This window comes from Orbicella franksi, chromosome 2 (assembly GCF_964199315.1).
Source record: "Orbicella franksi chromosome 2, jaOrbFran1.1, whole genome shotgun sequence".
NCBI classification, from domain to species: domain Eukaryota; kingdom Metazoa; phylum Cnidaria; class Anthozoa; order Scleractinia; family Merulinidae; genus Orbicella; species Orbicella franksi.
In genome coordinates, this window is record NC_138146.1 from 10269512 (window position 1) to 10277011 (window position 7500).

The following is a 7500-nucleotide window of genomic DNA, read 5'->3' on the forward strand; positions in this document are numbered from 1 at the left end:
ATATAATGAATTAAAATCTTGCAACATGAAGCTTTTTTTATAAGTACTGGTAAGACTGGTAAATGAACAAAAGAATTTCATTCACCCATTTTCCCTTTTATTATAGAAAAAAAAAGTGGCAAACTGATTATACATGAAACTGACCCGTGATTCACGCTGTTTTAGCGTCTTCTTCGTGAAAATGTATTGCCTGAAGGGTCGAAAATTTTTGGCGACTAAAATACTTGTGCTGGCGACTAAACCTGAAAACTTAGGGGCCAACTGGCCCCAAGGTTTTTTCTTGAAATTCGAGCCCGTAGTCCAGCGAGGAGCTTCAATTTCTTGCACAGAAATAATATTTACCCAGTCAAGTCAACGACAGTTCTGCCGGGCAAACATTTTTAAAAATTAAAAGTATAACTGATAGCTACCTCTTTTCGTTCCTTGCGATGCGCTGTTCGCTTGCAATACGTGCCTTTACAAGGGCCTTCTGTTGAAAAATTGTCGGAAAGCATTTTTCTTCAATGACCTTCTTGAGCTTTGCGGTGCCAATTTGGACGGAATGACGTCACGGATATGCGACCTGGCCTTCAAGATCCTTTCAAAATGGTGGCTCCCGGTGTCGAACTTTTCACTTCTTTTTCATTGGGATCGCATCCACTTTAGAAGCTAAAACAACGGCGAGTAACTCAACTCAATGTGAACTTTTTATTGGTGATGGAAAAAAATACACAGTTTTTGGAGTGACCTACTCCTTTAAAAAAAACCGGACATAACAGCAGCAGTACTTACATAATTCTAGATCCTCAGGTTTGAAATGTTTCTCACAGGTAAACACCTTGTCATTGTCGATCTGTTTTTGGAAATCTTTGTCAATAACTCTTGTTTTCATGATCTCACTCAGCTACTCTTCTCGCCACTTCTTGTATTCGGCATTTCGTGCAGAGGGCAGTTTCCAGATGCCGATTCCTTTCGTCCTCCGGCACGTACCACAGCCAAAAACTGAACAGTTATCGCCGGGCATTTTACTTTTGAAATGATAAACTTTTAAAAACCATTCAAGATGACAGAACTACATTTCTTAGCGTATAAAACACGTCAAATGACCACATGTTTGCTCGCAAACGACGCCATCTTGAATTTGACTGTGCACAGTCATTGTCATATGACTTAGAAAAACTCAAACAATAACCTATCTCTTTGACATTTGCCGGTCTTCATAACCAGTCCCCTCCACTAACTATGTTCCAACAAGGCATTTCAGTGAGCTTAAATTTGATGGCATATTTTATGTAGCCACTGTTGCTCATTAAAGACACACCGATACATTTTCAAAGAATAAATATTGTTTATTACCGTATTTGCCCGTCACTGTATAATGCGCACTTTTTTTCCAAAATTTATAGTTCAAAATTTGCACTGCGTGTTATACTCGGAACCATTTGTTTGTTGATTGTTACACCGCTACACTCATTTGCATGCACACACGAAAGAACAAATAATAATAATAGGCTGTTGTCAAGACTGTTGTTATAATAAAAACATAACTAACCAATAACAGCTGTTTAAATATGATGGATAAAAACAAACTGTTTTAAAGCATCTTTATTGCAATCATCGTAAACTTACGGGCAATCATGGCAGCAGCAAATATGAAGCGACAAAGTTACACCACAGCGGAGAAGTTGAAAGTTGCACAATTTGCAGAACAGCAGGGAAATCGTTCAGCCCAGCGAGAGTTTGGAATTGCCAAGAGCAATATCCGTCTTTGGTGAAGAAGCAAGGAAAACCTAGAGAAAATGCCACAACTTCAATGCACAAACCATAGAAGGAAAGCAGCTTGGCCTCGCCTTGAGCAAGATCTGATGGCTTGGATCACAGAAAAGCAAAACGGACTGGCAATTTGACTGGCCATGATCAGGCTAAAAGCAATGGAACTTTCTAAACATCCACAGTATGACATTGCCACTGGCAAGTTTAAGGCTTCCAACCACTGGTGCCAAAGATTCACGAAGAGGAATGGTTTGTCGTTGCGACAGAAAACCACGCTCACCCAGCATCATCCACGCGACTACAAAGAGAAAATCGTGCAGTTTCACCAGTTTGTTATCAGGCAGCGAAGAGCCCACAGCTATCCTCTTCATCTTGTGGCAAACATGGATGAGAGTCCAATTCAATTTGACATGCCATCAAATCGAACTGTCAGCACAATTGGCAAGAAAACAGTGAAGATTCGAACCACAGGAAATGAAAAGAACTGCCTGACTCGTTTTGGCATGTGCAAATTGAAACCGCTGGTCATTTTCATGTGCAAGACCATGCCAAAGATCCAAAACAAACATGGCATCGTAGTTACTGTCCAAGAAAAGGGCTGGATGGACAGCGAAATCATGAAAATTTGGATTGAAAAAGTTTGGGGTTGTCGAATTGGAGGTCTAAGTCGGCAAAGAAAAGTCTACTTGTGTTGGATTTGTTTGAAACACACAAGACGGAGCAAGTGAAACGTTCGCTGAAATCGGAGAACATAGATTTGGCCTTAATTCCTGGTGGGCTCATCTCAGTACTGCAGCCTCTAGATTTCTGTTTAAACAAACCTTTTAAGGACAGAGTCAGGCAAAGGTGGATGGCATGGATGGTGGAGGGAATCTATGAACTGACGGCTACTGGAAGACAAAAGAAACCATCTGAAGAACTCATGTGCCAGTGGATCGGCGAAGGATGGCGTGATATTCCACGAGAAATGGTCGCAAGATCTTTTTTAAAGTGCAGAATCACAAATGCTCTGGATGGTTCCAAGGATGATTGTGTTTTTGACAGTTCATCAGATGATGAATCTGTTTTAGAAGATGAGGTTCTTGTAGATGAGCTCTTCGCATCTGACTCGGAGTTGAAGAATTTGTACGGATTTTGAGGTACTGTTAACAGTCGTAAAATTATCTCTCACTTCAAAACTGTTGTAAATAATTGTTTTGTGATTTAGAAAAGTTTACTGGCAGGTCAACACTAATTACCTGAGTACTGTACGCTTGAAAGTTCAGTTATTAAACTGTTGCAATGGAAGATACACATTGTTTGTCTTTAGTTGAACAAGAATTTTTCGTTTTGGTGGGTATTTTTTTTCAAAAATTGTCCAGAAAATCAGGGTGCGCATTATACACGGGTAAATACAGTACTTACCGAAACTTCCACATTTATAAAGGTAAACAGTGTTCTTGATCTACAAAGGATGGACAGATTGTGCTGACAATCGAAATTTGCTGCTGTAAAATAACGATGAATGTCTCATATTTTCCACTCCTTAAACCAAACTAAGCATCAGCATTGCGAGGGACTTTTTGTAGAGGTCTCCTTCACTTTTGTGTCTGTAATAATGTTAAACTGCAAAATCTTTCTGCATACAAGTCGAAAGCCCGCAAATCCTTCTGCAAGTCGCAAATCAACATCGTGCCCAGGACACCCCAATTATAGTATTGTCATAGCAACCAATTGTTTGATCCCAGGGCCCCGCTACGTAAATCCTTTAGGCCCAGAATAGTGGAGAGAGGAAGGAGAGAGGAGACTTTTCTAGCTCGAAACTACTCGGTCTATGAAGTGTTTTGTGCGGAACTTATCAAACCGTGTTCCAAATGTTTTCAAATGTGTTAAGTTTGTAAAAGTAAATACCACAAGGTGTGTGGAGTTCACCATAGTTAGTCACCGTGAGCCTGGCAATTACCGTATTTATTCACTTATAAGGCGCACCATTTTTTACGAGAAAATAGGCTTGTTCAATCAAAATCTGCTCAAAACTCCAGGTGCGTCTTATAACCGACTTTCGCGCAAAAAAATATAACTTCTCCAAATTTCCATAATAAACTGAAATGAGTATGTAAATAAATACTGGTAAATGAATAGACAAAAGACAAGCAATGTTGATCATTGACTTTATCTGATTTGTTGGTTCTAAAAAGAACCAGGGTGGCTCTGAAAAGAGCTCTTGAAAGCTCGGCTGAGCTCAGCTACTCATTGTCTTCGGCTTTGCTGTCTGTCTCAAACTCGTTGTCAATCGGCTCTTCTGTGTCTTCTGCTTCCTCTTCCTCTTCATCCCAAACCACATCATCTTCAGTTCCATCGAGAGCATTGTTGATGCCACAGGACTTGAACGATCTTGTTATCAAATCAACTGGGATCTCTCTCCATGCGCGATCGATCCAACGCAACACCATCTCTTTACTGGGCGCTCGCTTCTTTCCAGAAGGCATGTAGGTAAATGGGCCATTAATCATCCAGGCTTCATACTGCGCATGGACCTTTGCTTTGAATGGCTTTTGATGCACTTATCCAGGAACTGGAGAACTGGAGTGAGGCCACCGGGAATTACGGCAACATCGAGATTTCGTCTGTCAAGTAGATCTTTAACTGCATCCGTTAAATGGGCGCGGAAGGAATCCCAAACGAGAAGTCCTCGACGCTCAGGCACAAATCGAAGATTCTTCCGAATCCATTCCTTGGTTCCTATAAGTTAGAAAAAAAACTCTGATTAGGCTACAGTTAAAGGCATGACTTTCTAATGAGTGTTACAAAGGGAGTATTAAATGTAAACAAAGCCGAAGTGATTTTAGCAAAGAGCGAACGTGCTAAAAAGCATGTGCTTGAAATGATTGACGTCAGAAACAATCGAACAAATTCCTAACCTCACTCCCACAAAATAAACTTGACTACAAATCGTTCGAAAAAATTGTCATGTACTCTGAAAATGATAAAGGAAAATGAACAAACCTTCTTCGTCCATCCAGGCCTTCTTGTTTACAGAAACCTGCATTCTCCTGGGTACCTCGATTCGTAGCTGACGAACGCCTTTGAATATTACCTTTGGTGGAAATTTCTCACCATCCGCCTTTACTGCGAGGACGACCGTGAAACTCCGTTTATCGCCTCCGCAGGATAAGATCGGCACTGTTTGGTTTCCAGTGAACTCCATTGTTCTTGTGGCTGGCAACTCGAATCTCATCGGGGTTTCATCTATGTTCGGGATTTGGCTGGACTCGTAACCGCAACGCTGTCTAGCTCTCAGCACGAAGCGATGAAATTCCACTACCTTGTCCTCCATGTCGGCTGGAAGGCGTTGAGCTAAAGTCGTTTCACTTCTCATGGAAATAGCATGGTGACGTTTCCATTTCGTGTACCACCCTGGGGACGCCTTGAACTCTGTATCTGAGCTGAGTTCCTTTGCCTGTAGTCGAATCATCATGCTGTTTACTGTGAGACCTGCAAATATAAAAACAATGCGATTAGCGATTAACAGTCAAAGGCCAACGTAAACAACTTGTAGGAGGAATGTAAACAGTGCAGTTATTAATGTCATTTTAAGTGAACAAGTTTTACCTTGGCTTCTCTGATCGCTGAACCAGTCAACCAACTGCTGATCAACTTCTGGTTCTTTTGGCTGGTAGCGACCCATCAAGGCACGTTTGGCAGTCATCTTTAACTTGCCGGAGAACAAGACATGCTGTTGGTTTCTCCATTTATAGACCATCGATTCCGATATGCCATATTCGCGAGCAGTTTCATGATTGTTGTTCACGGCTTCCGCTTCTGCTACGATCTTCGACTTAAAGTTTAGATCATAGGAATGATGACGAGTGCTTGGCATAGTTACTGAAAATTTATGGTACACTGAACGAATGCTCGAAGATTAAGATGAGTTTTGCAACTGATGAATGAAAGATCTGGCAGATGAGTACTGTTTATAAACGTAAAAACGGATCAATTGGTATTCATAACTTAAAACACTGTTTCCTGAGAAGGATGACTTGAGTGAATTAAAAAGGGAGACTTTTATGCTATTGACCGTGTGTGACTTTTTTGCTATTGTTTGTTAAGTGTGACTTTTTCGCTTATGTTGTTAAGAATGAAAGCACCGTAATTAGTAACTTTTGGAAGCAAATTGTTGTAAGTACAACGAACGTGGTCAACAAAATTGCCCGTAATTCCGGTTGCACCGTATAGCAGGGTATTTAGGTGAAATTTTCATTTTGCTTACTTGTCACAATCGTCTTCAAAAGTTGAGGGTGCATCTTATAACCGAGTACGTCTTATAAGTGAATAAATACGATAATTTTGTTTCAAATCGATGCAGTTTCTCTGTTCATGGGACTTTTGTCAGTGTTTTGAAGGCGATCTGGTTTTGGTTGGATGTAAACAAAAGGGGTAGCCTTATCAACAACGATGTGATCACAAATGAGACAGATATGATGCATATAATACTTTATTGTTATGGTTTACAAGTAGCTTAGCAACACTGCAAATTTACTGAAAAGTTACTCTTTACAAGTCAGATTAAACGCAAATTTTCCACATTGACACTGCTTGACTGTGCAAATCTAAAGGCTCTACATTTTGCATTTATCTTTCCTTTAACAGCTCGCCAGCATTTGAGTTCATCCTCGTCTGGTCCAACGGGAAACTTCCTGAAAATCAAAACTGAAGAAAGGAAAGATTAAATTGATAAACAAATAGAATTGCTTAAGACACTGTCACCATTTTTAGCATGACTTTGGAAATCTCAAAAACATATATCGATCATTGGAAGCTGAAATGAGAGTGACTAACGATGGCGAGGATGGAAATGGATTACGATATGGATTTTTGAAAAAGCGTCAGGATGTCAGTTTTTCAAAGGTTTAAGTTTGGCGAAAATCCTTGAAGTTTTGCAAAAACGTTGCTGCGGTGTGGACTTTCTTCAAGAAATTACTTTTTATCATTCAGTCAGGCCTTCTGATATTACGCGATGGTGCGATTTCGCACAATCGATCTCAAATCGCATCTGATCGCACAATTCACGAAAAAGAGTCGCCTATTGGTGAAACACAAACGCGCCCTTTGTTCAGATTAGCCAATCTGAATGGCTGATATATGCACATTCGGACTCAATGGAATTTATACGTTCAATTGGGAATATGGTGTGTTGTTCAATGGGAAATGATTCAACATTTTTAACCAAATGGCTTGTTTTGCTGGCTACATTCATCTGTGTAGACGTTTGCTCGTGGTATGTTTTCATCACCTTGCAAACTTTAACCAGTGTGATTTTTGAAACGTGTTGAAGAAAATTATGTTCGTAACAAAATTTCCCGCAGTCAACTTGTACAGTAGAACCCCGCTAACTCGAGTCAGTTTACTCCAATTTCCCCTGGATTTGACCAAAAAATTTCAGTCGTGACCCGAAGAGTCCCCTTTGATTATCAACTACTGTCTACAGGGAGAAAGACTGTTTTGTTATGTTAGAGCTAGTTTTGTTATACAATACTATTATGAGATCAGATGTGAGTTTGACAGACTGGCATATGTTATAAATGAACCTACACGTACTGTGGGGTTTTATATAAGACTATGATCTGCCTGCTTAATTATGGATAGAATAGTATTATTGTGAAGCAGGATGAAGTGTTTAAAAACTGAAAATTCAATCGTGGTTTGATTGATGATCCTTACAAAATAAATTTTAAAAAGTTGGTTTGTTGTATTCAGAGATATAATACT

The 7500-nt window shown here is 40.0% G+C and overlaps 1 protein-coding gene and 1 pseudogene across 3 annotated transcripts in view; one reads left to right on the forward strand and one right to left on the reverse strand.

Annotated features, from left to right (window-relative positions):
* LOC145480049 (uncharacterized) overlaps positions 1–1003 on the reverse strand; it is a 6482-nt pseudogene extending 5479 nt beyond the window's left edge.
* Positions 1–7500, forward strand: part of LOC145479973 (clathrin interactor 1-like) — a 111207-nt gene that overhangs the window by 46176 nt on the left and 57531 nt on the right. The gene's annotated exons all lie outside the window — the stretch shown is intronic.